The sequence below is a fragment of the Papaver somniferum genome, unplaced genomic scaffold, assembly GCF_003573695.1.
Source record: "Papaver somniferum cultivar HN1 unplaced genomic scaffold, ASM357369v1 unplaced-scaffold_117, whole genome shotgun sequence".
Taxonomy (NCBI): Eukaryota; Viridiplantae; Streptophyta; class Magnoliopsida; order Ranunculales; family Papaveraceae; genus Papaver; species Papaver somniferum.
The window spans coordinates 11,141,031-11,164,956 of record NW_020620714.1 but is presented as its reverse complement, the minus strand read 5'-3'; the positions used below and the strand labels follow the sequence as shown (position 1 = coordinate 11,164,956).

General features: G+C 40.3%; 1 pseudogene; it reads left to right on the top strand.

Moving 5' to 3' along the window:
- The first annotated feature begins 20,937 nt into the window (after positions 1-20,937).
- Positions 20,938-21,037, top strand: LOC113330269 (annotated as a pseudogene).
- The last annotated feature ends 2,889 nt before the right edge of the window (positions 21,038-23,926 follow it).

The following is a 23,926-nucleotide window of genomic DNA, read 5'->3' as shown; positions in this document are numbered from 1 at the left end:
GCCCTTTTCTTCTTAGTATGCTTCATGCGAATGATAATCCTTGTTGGTTTAACTGGATGATCTATGAGCAAAAATTTGGAAAAATATTAGGAGGAGTTAGGAGTTGAACTTAGGACTTGTGGCTTGCACACTCCTTTCTTGACCATCTATGCATCTTCTTGTGTGCGACATTGTGAATCGCTCTTAGTATTCAAAAAATGTGCTAAAAAGTTCGTGTGAGGGGGAATTGGAACACACAATGTCAAACTAGTTCTCATCGCCTCTGACCAGCTATGCTAACTTTCTTCTTGTGCATATGGAACAATAGTTTAGCTTTATCACCATCTTCTCCTTAGTTCAAAAATATTGTGAAAAAATTTGTGTGAGTGCGAATTTGAATACATGACCTCGAGATGAATTTCTTGTGCGAAATGAACGCAGCGCTCTGACCTCCAACCTTAAGTTCGCCCTTTGCTATTCTGGAAAAACAAATGTCAAAAACATATATAGGGTGAGAATCGAACACGCGACATCCACCTTCTTCACCTCTCCCTCGACCATCTATGCCATGTCCTGTTTGTGTTGGTGCAGCAAACTTTTCATATTAATCTCTTGCTATCGCTCCTTGTATAAAGTTTATCTTCGTTCTTTCTTTCTTCTCCTGTTACTGGTTTCTTCACGGACCCCTTTCTTTTCTGCTCTTTGTATCATCTGTTCTTCTTTAGACACATGATTGTGTCTCCTTCGTATCATCTGCTGTATGTAAAGTTGATTGCTTCATCTCCTCGTCCATGCTTTCACCTATCTTCATCTTGGTCTTAGTAGTTGATGAGGCTGTCTTGGCTTGGTCTGTGCGTTATTATCCTTCTGACAAGTAATGCTGGGAATTTATCTTCATCTGATATTGTAAATCAATAACTGGTTGAGTTCTTTCTTTTTCTGTTGGTCTTCTTTCGCCCTTGGCCTTTCATGAATCACGTTCCATGTTTTCCCTAGTTTAGTTGGGTTTTCCGTTGGTTCTTCATATGGGTTGTTGATGAAAATAGCTGGAGCGATAATCTTTCATTCCTCATGTGCTATCTTGTTCGCCCGTTATTCTCCGGTCTTGGATATCTTTTTGTTCCTATACTTCTTCCATTTGTTTTCGCCTAGCTTTATTTTTCTCCCTTCGCATGCAGCTTTATTCCTAGTTCCCACTGTGCCTTTACCCTGTAAACCTCCAAAATATGTGTATTACTTCCCTTCGCAGAGAAGTTAGAGTTCCGTAGTTGTTTTCTTCGCATGTATCCTCTGCTATGCTATTGAGTTGATTGATCCGAACTTCTCGAGCTCCATCTGTTGTTACCTATATCTTCTTTTTTCATAGTTTTAGCTACGCACGTCTCCTGCTCGCCTAAGCAAGTTAGTTAACTGCTCTTTTTCTTCTCCTTTGAGTTATAACCATGGATAGGATGACCAGCTTCCATCAATTACCCTTAAAGTTTCCTTGTTCATCTGTTTCACGAAATAGCTCTTAATCTTCACTGCAACACTAAGAATCAGGGTAGAAGTTAGACTAACTATAATCTCTGCTCATCACGTTTCATCCAGCTGACATGGAAATTCCCAAACCAATTAAAAGTCTCTAGACTCAGTATTTTCGAAATCAATTCAATGGGTTTTTAAAACAAATTTTATAAGGTGCAAATCTATAAGCAAATCTTGCATTGAGTCAGGTTTTGAAGAGAAAATCAAAGTTTCTTTGAAGAACAAATTATGAGGTTTTAAGTGTAAAATTAAAGAGACGGGAAGAGTATTTGTTCTGTTTGAACTATCTGTTCATGATTACTCATTATATTTCACTCTTGTTTCCCTATCGCGCAAGTTACTTGAGATAATCTTTTTGAGCTGCTTTCTTATGCGAAAATATCGCCCTGTCTTCTTCTTTTTGTTGTTCCTCTTGTTTCTTCTTTATCATCTTCTTCATTGGTTAAGTGTTGTTGGGCTGCGGATTTCTTCGCAGAGAGGAGCCTTATCTTCGCGTGTGTTTTGAAGTACTTTTACTGGAGATATTGATTTCTTCGCAGACGCTTTCATTTCAACCTGTTCGCCTTTAGAGATTGAAGCACTAGAAGTGTGACTTATGTTTATCTCCGCCCTCAACAGCATACGCAGGGATGATGTTCTCATTCGCATAATCGCATAGCATGATATTTCCTTCCCTGCTATTTCGCCACTGTATAATAAAAATCACAGTAGCAATTAGATCTGCTTCTTGTTGTTCCTCCTGTTTGGAATTTTAATCTTCAAATCAAGTCAAAATTGCAGCAGCTAATGTTTTAAGAACCGGTCAAATGGTTTTAGAAAACTCAATTTGTTTGTTTCAAATCTGTATGCAAAACTTGTTTTGATTAAAGAATTCAAAAGAAATATGAATTTCTTTTAAATGAAATTTTTCCCAAATTGTTGCAGATCCCCAGATCTAATTATTAAGAGCAAGATTAAAGAGTTAAGAGGAGGAATTGTCCTTCTGATGGTAATTGTGGATGTTCTAACTAATTTCTATCCAACGTCTTCTTTGAATTTGATTGTTGATGTGGCTTTGTTCGATTTCATCTTGTTCTTCGATTCCCTCATATTCGACTCTCTTCCTGAACTACTAAGGTGCGTCTGTTTTTCCTTTCACCAATTTTCTTCAGAACTAGCTATTGACGTAACTTCGCATCGACATCTCTCTTTTCCAAAACCAGTCGGGATTTATTGTTGATGGACATAACTGGGGAAATTCCTTTTTCGTCCTTGAAATAACTAGAAGTGAGGTCAGACTCTAACAGTAGTTAATTTCTTTGAATCTCTTTCAAATCAACAAGCAGGTAGGATAAGATCCTTTACTCTCCCTGTTTCTAGCGTCAAAATGTATTTGCAGGAAATCCCACAACTAACACCCTTTCACAATTTCTATGGATATAAACATATTTCATAAAAAGAAGGTAAAAGTGCTAAAATTGCAAAGATGGACACAAGAATTTTTTACATGGTTCGATTATTGTGATCTACATCCATCGACACAAGGAAAGCTTCTGCGAAGAAATTGTAAAGATGGATTTCTTCAAATTCTCAACTTCTTGTAGAGATGTTCCGGCAACCAACATATCATCCACATATAGGAATAATATGATGTAGTCACAACCATACCTTTTGAAGTAACAACAATGATATGCATTACACCGTGAGTAACCACTTCTATGCATGAAGTTATCAAACTTCTTGTACCACTGTCTCGGGGCTTGTTTTGAACCATACAAACTCTTCTTTAGCTTGCATACCATCTCTTCCTTGCCTTTTACCATGAATCCTTCCGGTTGCTTCATGTAAATTTCTTCATCAAGGGCACCATGAAGAAAAGATATCTTTACATCCAACTGTTCAAGGTAGAGATCTTCCGAAGCCACTAGACTTAACACTACTCGAATAGTAGTTATCTTCACAACTGGAGAAAAAATCTCGTTGTAGTCGATACTCGGTTTCTGCTGGAAACCTTTTACAACCAACCTCTCCTTGTAGCGAATTTCTCCATTTGCTTCAGACTTCATCTGATAAACCCACTTGTTATGCAACGCCTTCTTACCTCTTGGTAATTTTGCTAAAACCCATGTGTTATTCTCCTCAAGTGAATTCATCTCATCTTCCGTAGCAAGTTTACCCTTGCATGAATCATCAACCGCTAGTGCTTCTTTAATATCTTCATGTTCACCTCCATCCATAAGTAATAGATAATTCAAAGCATACATTGGGTTTGGTTTTGGAGTTCTTGACGATCTTCGTACTTCTTGTGGAACCGTGGGAGTAACTCCCATTGCAACAGAAGTCTCTTCACCGTGTACTTCTCCGCCATCAGCAATACCGTGCCCTTCTTGTACCACATTTTTTCCAGAAACATCATCAATATCGATATAAAACTCCTTGTCGACGTTGCTTGAGCCGACATCTCCAACTTGTGTTGTATTCTTGTCCTTGTACAGCTCATTCTCATTAAAAGTAACATCTCTACTTCTAATAACCTTGTGACCCTCTGTTTGAGGGTGAAAACAAATTTCTGCTGATTTTGGTAATTTCGAGTGTGTGGGTGAGAAACGAGTCTAAACCCTAAACAATGTACTGCAAAAGAGTACTTTGATTCGAGAGATCAATATGTACAAATCTGGCCTAAACCAAGAAATGGCCGTTCCAGACTTGCTTCGATCACAAAGTGAAGGAGAAGGGTTGGTCTAGGGAGGGAAGCGAAGATAGTTTTGAGACCAGAATATTTGATTCGGGAAGAGTAGTTGTTTGACGACTTGTATCAGAAAGTGGAAATCTAACAGATGGTAAAGCTAACAAGTGATTTCTGAGTGTTGTATTCTCCTGACAAAAACTTGTGTTTGGTGGAAATAGGTGAGACCTATTTATACAAGTCGCAAGAAACGTACCCTGGTCTCGTAAGAAGTGGAAACGGTTGAGTAAATGGAAGAAGGCGGTAACGGGTAACGCCTGGAATTGATGTTTCCATAATGAAGGAAACATTTCACTATTACTCCTTGTATTTACTAACCGCCTCACTCTTATGACACTTTCTTGTAACGGGCGTAGTGTACGCCGCACGCTGTAAACCGCCAGACCAATACCCTCATAAGCATCCCCCAGTTGTGACATGTTTTGATGTCTCGAGTGTTTTCGTGGACGTGTAACATGTTCCTATTGTTTGGCAAGTTAAGATTTAGAGGCTTGCCGGTTCGGTGTTGACCTTCGACGGCCGAGATTTTGCATCTTGAGAGGAAGGTTAGCCGTTGATTATGGTTACCTTCCGTTGGTAGCCAGTGGCGTGGCCACGGTGCTGGCATGGCTTGTGCATTCTCTTGGCGTGGATAATTAGGGTTTGGTGCCGTGACCAAAGAATTGGCATGGATAAGTGTGTGTCGTGGCCAAAGAGTTGGCAGTGCAGCCAAAGGTTGCCACAAGTCGTTTGGTGGAAAGTTTGTACGGCTGAGATCTGCATCTCAGAGGAAGGATAGTCGTTGATTATTGCAACCTTCCATTTGGCAGCCAGCGTCATGGAGGCATGGCTTTGGTGTGGCCAAATTAGGGCTTTGGCGCCGTGGCCAAATTAGGGTTTTGGCACCGTAGCCAAGAGTTGGCGTCGTAGCCAAGAGATTTCCACAAGTCGTTTGGTGGCAAGTTTGTACGGCTGAGATCTACATCTTAGGGGGAAGGATAGCCGTTGATTGTTGCGACCTTCCGTTTGGCAGCCAGCGACATGGTTGCATGGCTGGTATGGCTTTGGCATGTTTTAGGCGCGACCAAGCTAGGATTTTGGCATAGTTTTAGGAGCAGCCAAAATTAGGGTTTTGGCATAGTTTAGGCGCGGCCAAAATTAGGGCTTGGCATTGGGCCGAAAGTTGCCACGCATTTGGTGGCGAACTTGAATGGCCGAGAATTTCCTCTCAGAAGGAAAGGTGGCCGTTGATTGTTGCAGCCCTTCGTTTGGTAGCCAGCGACATGGAGACATGGCCGACATAGCTTTGGCATGGTTTAGGCGCGGCCAAGCTAGATTTTGGCATAGTTTTAGGCGCGACGAAAATTTAGGGTTTTGGCATAGTTTAGGCGCGTCCAAAATTAGGGCTTGGCATTGGGCCAAAAGTTGCCACGCGCTTGGTGGCGAACTTGTACGGCTGAGATTTGCATCTCAGAAGGAAGGGTGGCCGTTGATTGTTGCAACCCTTCGTTTGGCAGCCAGCGGCATGGCTTTGGCATGGTTTGGGCGCGACCAAGCTAGGATTTTGGCATAGTTTTAGGCGCGGACAAAATTAGGGAGGCATAGTTTAGGCGCGGCCAAAATTAGAGCTTGGCATTAGGACAAAAGTTTCCACGCGTTTGGTGGCGAACTTGGATGGATGAGATTTGCATCTCAGAAGGAAGGGTGGCTGCTGATTGTTGCAACCCTTCGTTTGGTAGCCAGCGGCATGGAGGCATGGCCACCGGCGTGGCTTTGGTACGAAGGTGTGACTGGCATGGCATGCCATTGGCACTATGGTGCGGCTGGCATGGTTGGTATTCCTTTGGTGCGGGGATGTGGCTGGCATGAAATGCCAGTGGCACAGTGGTGCGGCTGGCATGGTTGGCATGCCTTTGGCGCGGATATGTGGATGGCATGGCATGCCATTGACACGGTGGTGCGGCTGGCATGCCTTTGGCGCATAGATGTGGCTGGCATGGCATGCCATTGGAACTATGGTGCGGCTGGCATCGTTGGTATTCCTTTGGCGCGGAGATGTGGCCGGCATGGCATGCCATTTGAACTATGGTACGGCTGGAATGGTTGGTATGCCTTTGGCACGGAGATGTGGCTGGCATGGCATGCCATTTGCAGAATGGTGCGGCTGGCATGGTTGGTATGCCTTTGGCGCGGAGATGTGGCTAGCATGGCATGCCATCGGCACAGTGGTGCGGCTGGCATGCCTTTGGCGCAGATATGTGGCTGGCATGGCATGCCATTGGAACAGTGGTGCGACTGGCATGGTTGGCATGCCTTTGGCGCGGAGATGTGGTTGGCATGGCATGACATTGGCTCGGTGGTGCGGCTGGCATGGTTGGCATGCCTTTGGCGCGGAGATGTGGCTCGTATGGAATGCCATTGGCACTATGCTACGGCTGGCATGGTTGGTATGCCTTTGGCGCATAGATGTGGATGGCATGGTTGGTATGCCTTTGGCGCGGAGATGTGGCTGGCATGGCATGCCATTAGCACAGTGGTGCTGCTGGCATGGGTGGCATGCTTTTGGCGCGGAGATGTGGCTGGCATGGCATGCCATTGGCACGGTGGTGCGGCTGGCATGGTTGGCATGCCTTTGGCATGTTTGTCTAGCATGCGCGGCTGGCATGTGTAGAGATGATGCCAATGAGTACCGAGGGCTCTGCCGTGGAGCATGACATTTACATAAAAAAAAAGGTACCATGATAATTTTATGAAGACATGTTGAATGGTTTAATAAATGTGCTAGTGGAGACATTATTACTCAAGTGTGATGTCACTGTGTGGCTAAGGTTTTACAATTTTAACTCTAAGATAAAAACCGCCATCAACATTGAGTCCCCTGCTTAGCTCGGAACATGGGAATTTTTGCGAGGTATGCATAAGATGGTGACAAACAAGGACAAAATCGAAATGGCAAGTCATGAAAAGATGGTCAGGAAGATCCGTATAACCTTTTATAGAGGTAAGGAGAATTCGTGATTCTTATGTTGGTGGCTTTGCGTAGATTCTTCTAGTGGTGCTGCTAGCTACGCCGCGGAGTGGTAGTGGTGGTTGCTTTCCGGGATGCAAACAATTGGCGTCAGCTTGGCTAGTATGGGGAACGCGGAGTTGTTGGCGTTTCTAACTTGGCTTGGCAAGCCGCTAGCATGATGTGGCTTAAAACGGAGACGCTGGCATCAGTCGGCTTGGAATGGATCCGTTAGCGTTGGATCGGCTTGGGATGAGCGCTGGCTTGGCACGATGCTGGCTTGGTGTGGCGCGGGCTGTTGGATTTGCGTGGCACGGATTGTTGGCGTCGCTTGCAGGCCCGATTGCCTCTTTCCATGCGTGGCTCAGATATGAAATCCTTTCCTTATTCATATTCCAAAGTATCACGTCCATAAAAGGTTTTATCTCTCTTCCACATGTTATACTGCCGGTTTTGCTTCCAAGTTATGAGGCTGGCAGTAGAGCAGAAGCAATAGCGCAGGCCAGCTTGTTCCAAACACGTACTTTTACTTCTTTTTTTTATCAAACCCCAATTGAATCGCATAGACAAATATCTTTTCCAGCCGATATCACACCTTAATTCACGACTAGTAGAAAGTTTTCCTTTTTCGGATTTCATCGCTCTGCTGAATATAAGAGGCGATCTTGAATCCTTCGTTCGTATAGATCGTCTTGAAATCACGTCTATCCTCTTTACATGTATCTTCTCGTGCTTTCTCCTGGTTCCTCACTCTGTTTTCTTGTTCAAGTAGATTTCTGGTGCAGATAGGGCGAAAACTTATCCCATCTTTTGATTTTGTAGTACGTAATGGGATCTTACAGTGACAAGCGTACCTCTGACTCTTCGGAGAGAAGCTTTGGGATAGACGAAAACCGGTTTTTTTCTCATGAGGAGGCATTGGACAGAATTAATTCTATGTTTCGTGAAGCTGGCGAAATTATTCAGGACATGCCTTCCACCTATTTATGTGGAGTGTAGATGCATGCTCGGGCTTTCATGACTCTGGTGGACATGGAGGAAAAGCGGGGAGATGGTGAAACATCCCAGCGCGTTGAGATACCTCAGGGCAACAAAACTTATTCACATCCCAGTGCTAGGGCTGAACGACTCGCCTCTCGGTTGAAACGGCAGAAGACTGAGTCTGGGGAAATTCTAGGGGAGGTCCATCTTAATTTCCCTACCCGAGATGGTGTCATAACCCGTGATTCTGGTGCGGATGAACCGGGACATCCTCGAAAGCCCACTGAAAAAGCTTCCGAGGAAGACACTGCTGTGGTTAACGAAACTAAAGCAGCTTTTGGAGTGGACGCCGAAACTACTGTCAGGGACGTTGGAGAAGCTGTGGTGGAATATGCTGAGACGGTTGTCGAATTGGATGTTGGACAGGAGGCGAAAACTGTTGTTGCTGAGGCGGTTTCTGGGTGGGATGTTGGATTTTTTGTTACGGAGGCGGCTTCTGATTGGAACGTTTGTTGTCCGAAATATTGTTGGGGAAAGTGCTTGAAAGGGCTCTGATAGAGGCGTTGGCGATCCGGGCGTCTTATTTCAATGACCAATTTCCCTTTTTGCCGTTTCTCTTTGGCGTGTAGTCGCTTTGATGTTTCACAGACTCACTTTTATCTTCTTTGTATTCATGGCGAAGTTTGGGTTTCGCCAAATAACATACCGCTTATTTAGCTTCTTTGAATAAAACCTCTTATTCGAAAGGATCCAAAACCTTCATCAAAATAAGTTGTTCCCTTTAAAGTTTCGAGTAAAGTATTTTTTGCAGGGTTTCGGCTTTTCTGGTCTTGATTTGATGGGTAATGGTTTCACGATGTTTCGAGATTTATTTATTTGTATTTTTTTTTTGAGATCTAGAAAACTCGTTTGAAAGGAAAAGTATGCTTCAAATAGAAATCGGAAACCTAATTAAGAATGCAAGCAGTGCATTCATCCTGGAGGGAATACAAATATTGAGTGGAAAGGGAAATCGCTGAAGAAAATACTAAAGGAAGAACGCTGGAGGAGGACGTAGCACCGTGCTTTAGGTATTGAAGGGCTTGAGCCTTCACGAGTGAACTGTTATGCCTTCCAACTTGTCATTGTTGATGAATTTGCAGTAACTGCCCAAAAGAACATATGCCACCAGATATGGCTCTTCTTCCTTTTCTTCGAGTGAATTAGTCCGAACAACTATCTTCACCGTTATATTTCCGACTTGAAATGAGGTTTCCTTGACTACCGTGTCTCTAATTTAAAACTTTGGGCGTCGTGAAGCGCTTGAAAGGCCCAACGTCCCACTCACATCTCTTAACAATGTCCGTACTGATAATCGGACCAAGTCCCCATGACGGGCTAAGAGAAGAAGTGACTATTTGTAGAGAAGGTTGTTTTACTAGCCTTACTTGTGTTTGGAATCTTTGAGCGAGCGCCAGCGGGCTTTCTCAGGGTGATTGAGTTCTATTGGTAAGTTGTTGATACGGCAGTGATGTGATTTGTAGATAGTGGTAAAAGTGGTTCGATTCTCAGACTTGTGAAGGATATTAATTAGACATAAATTCTAATATTAAAATAGAAAACTCACTAAAAATTGTAGCAAACTCAATCAAAGATGATATCAATACTAAAAGAAACATTGAGGCTAAGATTCCACTATTTTCCAAATTCAATGTGCTTAAATCAATACTTATATTTGTGCAATTTTCTTGTTTAATTTGATTCTAAAATATTTCAACAAGTAGATTTTCAAAAGTAATAATTGTAAATACCAAGTATGAAGCATCAAAAGTCTTAAAACTAAGCATACTCCATCAAAATAGATAACAATCACTCAACTAAAAATCATATTCAATAATAGTTCAAGGCAAATAATCATATAATTATTGCAAATAAAAATATAAAATAGAATATACCACTTTTTGTTGGAAAAATAGCTTCCTCTATCGCCTCAATAATGGGGTTTAGCTCCTCATATTAATCATGATCTCAAAATATGTATATGTTGCTCAAAAGATGATTAAAAGAGTGAAAAGTAATAACACAGACTGTTTGCAACAGTGTATTGGTGTTGCAAAACAGCTGTTACAGTGGAACTGTTACAGAAAAACTGTTGCTTTGTCGCTGATTTTAAGACCTTAGAATAAGACTGCCCTGAACAGCTTAATGTTCTTCAGCAGTTAAACAACGACACTTTTCTGCGACTGTCTACCGAGCGTCGATGTTCTTCGCGTTCTTCTTCTTCAGCAGCAGCAGCATCAGAAACAGAGTTTGGTAAAGCTCTGATTTCTTCTTCTCTGGCTCTCCTTAGGTTCCCAAACTCTCGACACCTCTTCTATATGACCCAAGACATCTATTTATATCAAAAATACCGATTAAATCTCTCCCAAATCTTCCAAAATCTCTTTCCTTCTCTTGTTTTAGGAATTATACGCATTTCTGAGCTTTCCTTTTTATTCTAAACTCTTCTTTAGATAGATACAAATCTTTTGGAAGGTTAACAACGCTTTAATCTCTCTAAAATTTCCTAAAACAGGACACACACGTGACTTTTCATATTTTCTTGTTGTGAGAAAAATCCGTCGATTGAGCCCATTCTAATCGATTTAAACACCCATATAAGATTCCTAGACCCATAAGGAGTCTATCCTATGAAAATCAGAGGTTTAATCGACCTCAAACTCCTTCAAATCACGATTTCCAAAACTGCTCTTTAACTACACTTTTTTCCCGCCAAAAACCTGATTTTTGAATGTTGAAGATGGTTGCCCCTTATCCAGAGTAGGGGTGCGATTAGAAACTGCCTGTAAATGGGATGCCCCTTAGTAATTAGGTTACCCCTTATCCAAAGTGAGAGTCCGAAGAGCATATGCCCTCCGGGTGCTTTCCGACAACTTTTCGAGCCAATTTTTTCCAAAAATGTTTATTGGCCAAAAATACCTACAAATAAATAAAACACCATACTAAGTACAAAAATGAGCTCTAACAACATATAGAATCGAGACAAATCGGACACAAAAATTTGTCTATCAAATACCCCCAAACCTATTATTTGCTAGTCCTCGAGCAAAAATAAAATAGAAATAAAATCCTAACTCACTGCCGCAGGCATCGTCAATTCCATTTAGCGTATGCAATAAGCCTTTAAACCCCTAGGTGTCCCTAGTGGCGGAGTGTTGTCTCCGGAGGGCTTACCGGAGGTATACCCACAAAACCTTTTTACTCCAGACCCTAGCTATCTACTCAGAACCTTGGAAGGAACTAAAGAATCTCCTTGGTTGGCATACTTATTGACTACAGGAGGAAGTACCCTGATGCGAAATTCCAATTGTTGTACACGAGTTTGCACTCAAGCATACTAAAATTCATATGAAGTGACAGAGCTCTACTCAGATAGTCGCACTATGGACATCAATATCCGGAGTCAAAACTAATCACATGGATAGATCAAGAAGACGGATATAGAAAAACATATATGGTTTTGATGTTTACTTGGTGAATGGTGTTTCTCATATCTGTCTGAAGGCCTCCGCAAAAATGAACCTATCCTAATGGACTGGGATACTAGTATGACTAATATCAACACACTTCCATATACAAGGGAACCAGTGATTGATAATCCTAACTCTAGGTCAACACAACTGGTATATACAAGGTTTCCAGTGGTCGACTTTATTGAATAGAATCTTTAGATGTTGCCATCTAGTCAGATTGGTTCCTCAACTCCTACAACCAAAATGCTTCCATCCACTTAGATTGGTTAGTGCCATCCTTAATAGGGATAAATTTCAAGGCTCTGGAGTTTATTTATTGCAACGAAAAGGTAACAAAAAGTTCTACCCCACCCCCAAACTTAAATCTAACATTGTCCTCAATGTTTCTAATCAAAGAACAATACCAAAAATATAAGTAACAAGAGGAAATAGTAAAGAGAGAAGTCGGAAAGATAGTACCTGGGTGAAGTGTAACCAAAAACCTACAAAAATATTATACAACATACAAAATCGCCTCGATGGTCAATCAAGGTAAACAGGGTCTTCCAGAGGGACCTCCTCAACATCACCTGTAGGTAAAGGCTCTAAAAAGGGCTTCAATCGCTGACCGTTAACCTTCAAAGAACTACTACCATTTGGTGTCTCAATCTCAACACAGCCATGAGGAAAAACAGTACGGACCACAAAAGGACCGGTCCACCGAGAGCGCAACTTCCCGGGGAATAGATGCAAACGAGTGTCATACAGAAGAACTTTTTAACCTGGAGAAAATGACTTTCGTAAAATATTCCTATCATTGAGCTCCTGCCTTGTCAAATGAAAAGTTTAAGTTCTTAATAGCCCAATAGGCTCGATGCTCTAACTCAACAGGCAGGTGACATGCCTTGCCAAACACTAAACGATAAGGTGACATTCCAATGGTTGTCTTAAACGCAGTACGGTAAGCCCATAAGGCATCAATAAGCCTCGACGACCAGCCTTTCCTATTTGTATTAACTGTTTTCTCTATAATACGTTTAATTTCCCTATTGGAAACCTCTACCTGACCACTAGTCTGAAGGTGATATGGGGTTGCTACTTTATGGGTAATACCGTATTATTTCATTAAAAGAGAAGATGGTCTATTACAAAAGTGTGAACCTCCATCACTAATTATAGCTCGCGGCGTACCAAAACGTGTAAGTATATTCTCTTTCAAAAACTGGACTACGACCCTGTGGTCATTCGTTTTACACGGAACCGCCTCAACCCACTTAGACACATAGTCTACAGCGACAAGTATGTAAAGATAACCAAACGAAATAGGAAATGGACCCATAAAATCAATGCCCCACACATCAAAGACCTCAATCACTAAAATAGGGTTCAAAGGCATCATATTTCTACGGGAAATGGTTCCTAACTTCTGGCAACGCTCACAAGAAACACAATGACTATGGGAATCTTTAAACAACGAAGGCCAGTAAAATCCATACTACAAAATCTTAACAGCAGTCTTCTTATCACTAAAATGACCCCCACATGCATGTTCATGGCAAAAGGAGATAATACTAGACTGGTCACTCTCAGATACACATTTCCTAATAATCTGGTCCGGACAATACTTAAACAGATAAGGATCGTCCCAAAAGAAATGCTTAACCTCGACTAAAAACCTAGAACGATCTTGCTTACCTCAATGTTGAGGGGTTCGACCAGTAACAAGATAATTCACTATATTTGCGTGCCAAGGTGATTGGGAAAAAAAGAACAATTGTTCATCAGGAAAGTTATCCCTTATAGGAAAGGAATCACTAGGGGAACTAACAACTAGCCTAGACAAGTGATCTGCTACTACATTTTCTACACCCTTTTTGTCTCTAGTGTCTGGGGAAAATTCCTGTAACAATAGGATCCATCTAATCAATCTAGGTTTGGTATCCTTCTTAGATAAAAGGTATTTCAAAGAAGCATGATCTGTATAGATTATGATCTTAGAACCTAATAGGTAGGACCTAAACTTATCCGAGGCAAACACGATGGCTAAAAGTTCCTTCTCGGTAGTTGTGTAGTTCATTTGGGCATCATTCAGAGTTTTTCTAGCATAATAAATCACATGAAGTAATTTGTTTCCTCGTTGTCCTAAAACGACGCCTATAGCATAATATGAAGAATCACACATAATCTCAAAGGGTAGGTTCCAGTTAGGTGCCTGGACTATCGGGGCAGTAGTGAGTAAAGTTTTAAGCTTCTCAAAAGCCTCTAAAAAAGCATCATCAAAGACAAACTTAACACCCTTTGCAAGCAAATTGCAAAGAGGTCTAGAAATCAAGCTAAAATCCTTAATGAATCGACAGTAAAAACCTGCATGCCCTAGGAATGACCTAATATATTTTACGGTTTTTGGGACATGTAAAGTCTTAATAAGGTCAACTTTGGCTTTGTCTACCTCTATACCCTTTGAAGAGACGATGTGCCCTAATACAATTCCTGATTTAACCATGAAATGGCATTTTTCCCAATTAAGCACTAAATTTTTTTCCTTACACCTAGTCAACACTAATGTCAAATGATGCAAGCACTAATCAAAAGATGAACCAAACACTGAAAAATCATCCATAAAGACCTCTAAGAACCGTTCTACCATATCAGAAAATATGCTCATCATACAACGCTGAAAAATTGCAGGGGCATTACATAGCCCGAAAGGCATGCGTCAATACGCAAAGGTACCAAAGGGACAGGTAAAAGTGGTTTTCTTTTGGTCTTCTAGGGCAATAACGATCTGATTATAACCGGAGTATCCATCTAAGAAGCAATAGTGACTATGTCCAGCTAATCGCTCTAGCATTTGGTCGATAAAAGGAAGGGGAAAGTGATCCTTCCTTGTGACCTTGTTCAATTTCCTATAGTCAATAACACACGCCATCCCGTGGTCACTCGGGTTGGGATTAATTCATTATTATCATTCTGGACTACATTGATAGTTGATTTCTTGGGGACAACCTGAACACGGCTGACCCACTTACTGTCTGAAATTGGGTAAATAATACCCGCATCTAACGACTTAAGCACCTCTTTTCGAACTACCTCTTTCATGTTAGGGTTCAGTCGACGTTGCATCTCCCTAGAAGGTTTGGAGTCTTCCTCTATATGAATCTGATGCATACACACAGTAGGACTTATACCCTTAATGTCTGCTATAGTCCACCCTAAAGCTTCCTTATTGTCTTGAAGTACATTTACTAGCCTACTTTCCTGATCACTATCCAAATTGGAAGCTACAATTATAGGTAAAGTCTCAGACGGGCCTAAAAACACAGACTTTAGAGTATCGGGTAGTGGTTTAAGGTCCAACTTTGGGGGCTCCTCTAAAGAAGGAATTAGGGTGGTCTCAGAAACTGGTAACGGTTCGAACCTAGCTTTCCATCTATCAGTGTCTAACACAGGGGTAGAATCTAATAGAGCATTCACCTGTTCAATAGTGCTATCGTCGTCAAAATCTAAACCAAAATGGGATAGACAACTTTCTAATGGGTCTTCAGACAAGATGTTTGGTAATGACTCCTGGACTAAGGCTTATATCATGTTCACCTCCTCAACACATGTGTCATCTAGCTCATGAGGTTGCTTACTGACATTAAAAATGTTCATCTCCATAGTCATATTTCCAAAAGATAAACTCATCACACCATTTCGACAGTTAATGATCGCATTAGACGTAGCTAAAAATGGGCGACCAAAAATCACAGGTATTTGGTTCTCTGGGTCAGGGACAGGTTGGGTATCTAGCACCACGAAATCCAATGGATAAATAAACTTGTCGACCTCAATAAGAACATCCTCGATAACACCTCGAGGGATTTTAACAGACCTATCAGCTAACTGCAGTGTCATCTGAGTAGGTTTCATTTTACCAAGTCCTAGCTGTAAGTATACATGGAATGGCAGTAAGTTCACATTGGCTCCTAATTCAAGTAAAGCTTTTTCTACCCGGAAGTTACCTATTGTGCAAGCAATGGTAGGAGAACCTGGGTCTTTGTACTTTGGAGTTGTGGTGTTCTGAAAGATTGAACTTACGTGACTAGCTAAAAAGGCTTTCTTATGGATGCTAAGTTTTCTCTTTCGCGTACACATATCCTTAAGGAACTTGGCATAAGAAGGAATTTTCCTAATTGCATCTAATAAGGGAATGTTTATGGTAACTTGCTTAAAAACCTCCACTATGTCATTAAAGTTCGATTCCTTCTTTGTTGGTACTAATAGCTGAGGAAATGGGGCTCTAGGCATAAAATCAGACCTTTCAGGAACCGAATTCACATCATCAGAAACTTTATCAGTCTCTTCAGCTACTGGTCCTGAGGGGTGAACTACAGTATGTTCACTATCGGGCATGATCTTAGAACCTAATAGGTAGGACCTAAACTTATCCAAGGCAATCACGATGGCTGAAAGTTCCTTCTCGGTAGTTGTGTAGTTCATTTGGGCATCATTCAGAGTTTTGCTAGCATAATAAATCACATGAAGTAATTTGTTTTCTCGTTGTCCTAAAACGACGCCTATAGCATAATCTGAAGAATCACACATAATCTCAAAGGGTAGGTTCCAGTTAGGTGCCTGGACTATCGTGGCAGTAGTGAGTAAAGTTTAAAGCTTCTCAAAAGCCTCTAAACAAGCATCATCAAAGACAAACTTAACATCTTTTGCAAGAAAATTGCAAAGAGGTCTAGAAATCAACCTAAAATCCTTAATGAATCGACAGTAAAAAACTGCATGCCCTAGGAATGACCTAATATCTTTTACGGTTTTTGGGACATCTAAAGTCTTAATAAGGTCAACTTTGGCTTTGTCTACCTCTATACCTGATAGACGCATTTATGTGTCTAATTTATCTCAATTGTGTATATTGTTAGTTCCCATTGTTGTACTTATTTTGGTTTTTAGTCTCTTCGTAGGTGTTTTTGGATAAATAAGGCTTTGCGGCAAAAATTGGCTAAAAATGTGGCCCTTGGATTGCCGTTGAAAGTGTACCGGAAATACCCCGGAGGAACCCTGAAAAAGTGCGGAAAACATCCCAGAAGAATTGCTAAAGGCACCCCTAATTTGGATAAGGGGAACCCCATTTCAGGGCATGTACTAAAGGGACACCGGAACTGGATAGGGGGAGGTCATCTTCAAAATTCAAAACAGAAATTGGCTGGAAAAAAAGGCAGCAGCGACAACAGTTTTTGAGCAGAGATTTGAGCGACTTAGGAGGAGATTCAATGGGCATATTTGGTACCTACGAACTCTAGAAGACATAACAGGCCTAATGCAATCGTCTAGACCCATCCAATTGGGCTGGATAAGTCGGAATAATTGATCAAAGTCCCAACAGGATACGACTTCTCTATTTAGGTTTTGGGATTGGTCAGAGAGATTTATGGGATTTTCTTGCGTGGGATATACTTCAAATAAGTTGAGTCCAAGTCCTAGAAGATATTTGAGACGAGAGAATAGCTAAAAACAGGGTGGAACTCAACAAGAAGAGGATTATTCTTCAAACTGCCCGTAGAGAATAATGAAGATTTTCAACGAGTTTGATCGAGTTTCAAGGTGATTCAAAGCCTATAAATAGTTGAGTTTAAGTCATAGAATGGTGAGAAATATTTAGGAGAGAGTTTAGAGGTCTGCAGAGAAGGGAGAATCGAGTTACAGAGAGTTACAGTGTTGTTGCTGCTGCTCGAGGAGGAACAAGAAGACGAAGAACAAACTAGCTAAGACAGTCGTTCTTCAACAGTCTTAAAAGTGGAACCCAGTGTCGTTGTTTTACATCACTTGAGTTGTATCGTTGATTTTCAGCCCTTTCCCCTTTGTAACAGTGGCGCTGTAACACCATTACAGCGTTGCAAATTCCTGTTTCATCTTATATTCATCAATAAAAACACCTATTTTAGCCATGAATTTATCTTGTGAGTGTGTTTTTGGGATGAGGAGCTAAACCCAATCCCAGGGGTGATGGAGGAAGCCATTCTTCCAAAAGTTATGTGGTAAAATTCATTTAAATTTATTTATGCAATCCTTTTATGATTAATTGCACCGAATGAAAATTGAATAAATGATTTTTATTAATTAATTGTGTTTTCTTTTGATGAAATATGCTTGGTTTATTGCTTTTGATATTTCATGCTTGCGATTAACAATGGATGTTTTGAAAATCTGATTTAGGCAATGATTAGAATCACAATTGTTTTTGATTTGAATTATAATGTCTAGAATTGCATGATAATAATTATTATTGAATCACATGAATTTTGGTGAATGGTGAAATCCTAACCCCTGGTCTTTCCATAATATTTACATAATTTTGAATTTTGAATTTGTTTTATCTTTTATTTTTAATTTACATCTAAAAATTGTTTTCTTTTCAAGTCCGAGAAACGAACTCTTATTTACCGCATTAAAATTATTACAAAAATACCCTTTGAAGAGACGATGTGCCCTAATATAATTCCTGATTTAACCATGAAATGGCATTTTTCCCAATTAAGCACTAAATTTTTTTCCTTACACCTAGTCAACACTAATGTCAAATGATGCAAGCAATAATCAAAAGATGAACCAAACACTGAAAAATCATCCATAAAGACCTCTAAGAACCGTTCTACCATATCAGAAAATATGCTCATCATACAACGCTGCAGGGGCATTATATAGCCCGAAAGGCATGCGTCAATACGCAAAGGTACCAAAGGGACAGGTAAAAGTGGTTTTCTTTTGGTCTTCTGGGGCAATAACGATCTGATTATAACCGGAGTATCCATATAAGAAGCAATAGTGACTATGTCCAGCTAATCGCTCTAGCATTTGGTCGATAAAAGGAAGGGGAAAGTGATCCTTCCTTGTGACCTTGTTCAATTTCCTATAGTCAATACACACACGCCATCCCGTGGTCACTCGGGTTGGGATTAATTCATTATTATCATTCTGGACTACAGTGATACCTGATTTCTTGGGGACAACCTGAACAGGGCTGACCCACTTACTGTCTGAAATTGGGTAAATAATACCCGCATCTAACAACTTAAGCACCTCTTTTCGAACTACCTCTTTCATGTTAGGGTTCAGTCGACGTTGCATCTCCCTAGAAGGTTTGGAGTCTTCCTCTAAATGAATCTACACACAGTAGGACTTATACCCTTAATGTCTGCTATAGTCCACCCTAAAGCTTCCTTATTGTCTTGAAGTACATTTACTAGCCTACTTTCCTGATCACTATCCAAATTGGAAGCTACAATCACAGGTAAAGTCTCAGATGGGCCTAAAAACACATACTTTAGAGTATCGGGTAGTGGTTTAAGGTCCAACTTTGGGGGCTCTTCTAAAGAAGGAATTAGGGTAGTCTCAGAAACTGGTAACGGTTCGAACCTAGCTTTCCATCTATCAGTGTCTAACACAGGGGTAGAATCTAATAGAGCATTCACCTGTTCAATAGTGCTATCGTCGTCAAAATCTAAACCAAAATGGGATAGACAACTTTCTAATGGGTCTTCAGACAAGATGTTTGGTAATGACTCCTGAACTAAGGCTTCTATCATGTTCACCTCCTCAACACATGTGTCATCTAGCTCATGAGGTTGCTTACTGACATTAAAAATGTTCATCTCCATAGTCATATTACCAAAAGATAAACTCATCACACCATTTCGACAGTTAATGATCGCATTAGACGTAGCTAAAAATGGGCGACCTAAAATCACAGGTATCTGGTTCTCTGGGTCAGGGACAGGTTGGGTATCTAGGACCACGAAATCCACTGGATAAATAAACTTGTCGACCTCAATAAGAACATCCTCGATAACACCTCGAGGGATTTTAACAGACCTATCAGCTAACTGCAGTGTCATCTGAGTAGGTTTCATTTCACCAAGTCCTAGCTGTAAGTATACATGGAATGGCAGTAAGTTCACATTGGCTCCTAAGTCAAGTAAAGCTTTTTCTACCCAGAAGTTACCTATTGTGCAAGAAATGGTAGGAGAACCTGGGTCTTTGTACTTTGGAGTTGTGGTGTTCTGAATGATTGAACTTACGTGACTAGCTAAAAAGGCTTTCTTATGGATGCTAAGTTTTCGCTTTCGCGTACACATATCCTTAAGGAACTTGGCATAAGCAGGAATTTGCCTAATTGCATCTAATAAGGGAAGGTTTATGGTAACTTGCTTAAAAACCTCCACTATGTCATTAAAGTTTGATTCCTTCTTTGTTGGTACTAATAGCTGAGGAAATGGGGCTCTAGGCCTAAAATCAGACCTTTCAGGAACCGAATTCACATCATCAAAAACTTTATCAGTCTCTTCAGCTACTGGTCCTGAGAGGTGAGATCCTGAGGGGTAAACTACAGTATTTTCACTATCGGGCATGGTTACCTTATTGTCTACAACTCTACCACTTCTAAAGGTTCTAACAGCATTCAATTGATTCTATGGTTTTGCACCTAATTCATGAACTCGTCTAGGGTTGGGTTGTGTTTGACTAGGAAACTTACCTTTTTCTCTCAAAGAATCACTTATCAGACCAACCTGGGTTTTTAACTCGGAAATAGCTTGACTATTTTCTTGTCCTATCCTGTTACTAGCTTGTATACTCTGTTCTACGGATAACTGGAATTTTGCAGTTTGCTGAGTTAACAAGGCGAGAGATTCCTCTAAACTTAGGATTTTCTTATCTGACTGATTCTGAAACTGAGCTAGTCCTGAGGGATTCTTAGTATAGCCAAAACCTGGGGGAGCATTAGAATTATTAAACTGACCTTGACTTTGGCCCTTAGACCACGAAAGGTTCGGATGGTTTCTCCAACCAGGATTATAGGTTTCTGAATATGGGTCAATCTTTTGGCGGTTATCAAATCTAGTGTTATTATAAAGAGCGTTGGCCTGCTCTTCAATATTCTGGCCTTCCCAAAAAGGCTCCACTCTACCACTAGTCTGGCCCACTTCTAAGGCTTCTAACCTTTTTTCTATGACAACAATTTTGGCATCTGTTTCATAGCCTCCTTCTACCCTATTAACGTTTGCTCTACTTAAAAGAATTGTTTTCTGGGGTGCCCTACTATTTTCCCATTGTTGGGTTTTTCGGCGATTTCATTAAAAAATTCCATCGCCGCATCAACAGTTTGGTTTTAAAATCCACCAGTGCATAGAGACTCAACCATGGTCGTTGTGGAATAATCTAAACCCTCATAAAGTATCTGAACTAGCCTAACCTTTTATAAACCATGATGAGGACACTGGGATAATAAATCCTTGAACCTTTCCAAATACCTATATAGAGATTCTCCCTCTTGTTGTGAAAATGTGCATATTTGCGTCCTAATAGACGATGTTTTGTGCCTAGGGAAAACCTTATTAAAAAAATGCATATGTAAGTTGTTCATATGTCTCAATTGACTCGGAGTCCAAACTATACAGCCACGACTTGGCCTTATCTTTCAGGGAAAATGGAAATAACCTAAGTTTCAAAGCATCATCATCTAAGCCTCTAATTCTTAGAGTACTACAAATTTCCTCAAAATCCCTAACATGGTAATAAGGGTTTTCATTTTCTTTCCCTAAAAAGATTGGGAGCATCTGTAAGGTCCCAGGTTTCAGTTCATAGGGTGCCTTCGTTTCAGCTAACTTAATACACAAAGGACGGGTAGTCCTAGTTGGATCCAACAAAGCTTTCAAAGTTGACATTTCTGGCGCTATCGGAGCAACATGGATTCTATCCTCAGTCAAAGAACGTTCAAAAACAGACTCTTCAAAAGCCGGACTTTCTAGATTAAGGTTATCGAGACGCTTCGAACTACCAGGTTTCTCTTTAACAAATCTATCTAGTGCCTCTCTTTTACGTTCAGGCATACAATAGAATTTTCTAAATTGGAAGGGTAAGCAAACACAGATCAAGGCCGACTCAACCAAATCAAACCTTTTCTAGCAAACAAAAAGCATGATGGCTTCACTTAGATTGTTTCTAGACCAGCTTCTAATCCTTCGAACGGGAATTCGTTAGAATTTAAGCAAACTCCTCTGGAATCAATCCGAGTTAACATAAGTTGAATAGAGGCGAGGGAAGCTCGGTGGATCTTTGATACCCAAGGCCTCACCGGTATTACAAGGCGGCGCAGTCACGCATTCAACTTACAGAAACCGTCAAGAACTTCGAAGTATGCTTAAAAGAGTAACCAATATTTTTCGAATGACTTTTCTGTTAAGCTCGTTACCCTATTGGTCTCGTTCTAGTCAAAATTTTAGGCTTAGGTTCGCGTAGGTTACGTGTTCCTAAAGCGGGCAAGAAGAGAATGGTGATGAAATCCGAACCCTTATCTTGTATGGCCAGGCCTTGCCCTTTACTAGAAAAAAGAATGTCCGTATTCAGTCCTCAACATATATGCATATGTGGGAGTCTAGTAACTCGCTGACAGGGGATTCGCGAGTGTTTAGAATCTTACCTCCCGTTCCAGACGGGGGATGAATCGGTTAAAGTCGACTCGGGCCACTGACTCCGATGTCTAGTGTACGAACCCAAGGTGCAGAGACAATATCGTAATTGTCCTCCTTCTCTGCAAACAGTTTATATTTAAAGTACCCTTCCGTAGGGTAATAAAAAAAATAATGTCCTAAATTCCAAAAGTCCAAAAGTCCAAAAAGATAAAGAAAAATTACAAAAATAATAAACCCTAATACAATTTTTTTCAATAAAATAAAGAAACCCTAAAATAAAATTATCTTCTTTTCTGTTCTTTTTGCTTTAATCTTTAGCTCCAAGTCTTTATGAAATCACCAAACTCCTTGTATCAATTTTCTTTATGATCCAGAACCTGTAGACACAAGATGAATACCCAAAAACATAAAAAGGACAAAAATAATAAAAATAAAAATCTAAAACCCTAAAAACAAGTCTGCGTCGGCGGCGCCAAAAATTGTTGTGATTTGTAGATAGTATAAAAGTGGTTCGATTCTCAAACTTGTGAAGGATATTAATTAGACTTAAATTATAATATTAAAATAGAAAATTCACTAAAAATTATAGCAAACTCAATCAAAGATGATATCAATACTAAAAGAAACACTGAGGCTAAGATTCCACAATTTTCCAAATTCAAAGTGATTAAATCAATACTTATATTTGTGCAATTTTCTTGTTTAATTTGATTCGAAAATATTGCAACAAGTAGATTTTCCAAAGTAATAATTGTAAATACCAAGTATGAAGCATCAAAAGTCTTAAAACTAAGCATACTCCATTAAAATAGATCACAATCACTCAAATAAAAATCATAATCAATAATAGTTCAAGGCAAATAATCATATAATTATTGCAAATAAAAAGATAAAATAGAATATACCACTTTTGTTGGAAAAATAGCTTCCTCTATCGCCTCAGCAATGGGTTTTAGCTCCTCATATTAATCATGATCTCAAAATATGTGTTTATTGCTCAAAAGATGATTAAAAGAGTGAAAAGTAATAACACAGATTGTTTGCAACAGTGTATTGGTGTTGCAAAACAGCTGTTACAATGGAACTGTTACAGAAAAACTGTTGCTTTTTCGCTAATTTTAAGACCCTAGAATAAGACTGCCCCGAACAGCTTAATGTTCTTCAGTTGTTAAACAACGACACTTTTCTGCGACTATCTACCGAGCGTCAGTGTTCTTCGCGTTCTTCTTCTTCAGCAGCAGCAGCAGCAGAAACAGAGTTTGGTAAAGATCTGATTTCTTCTTCTCTGTATCTCCTTAGGTTCCAAAACTCTCGACACCTCTTCTATATGACCAAAGACATCTATTTATATCAAAAATACCGATTAAATCTCTCCCAAATCTTCCAAAATCTCTTTCCTTCTCTTCACGGCCAAGTTGCGACAATTTCTTGTTTTAGGATTTTTTCGCGTTTCTGAGCTTTCCTTTTTATTCTAAACTCTTCCTTAGATAGATACAAATCTTTGGGAAGGTTTACAACGCGTTAATCTCTCTAAAATTCCCTAAAACAGGTCACACACGTGACTTTCCATATTTTCTTGTTGTGAGAAAAATCCGTCGATTGAGCCCATTCTAATCGATTTGAACACCCATATAAGATTCTTAGACCCATAAGGAGTCTATCCTATGAAAATCAGAGGTTTAATCGACCTCAAACTCCTTCAAATCACGACTTCCAAAACTGATCTTTAACTACACTTTTTTCCGGCCAAAAACCTGATTTTTGAATGTTGAAGATG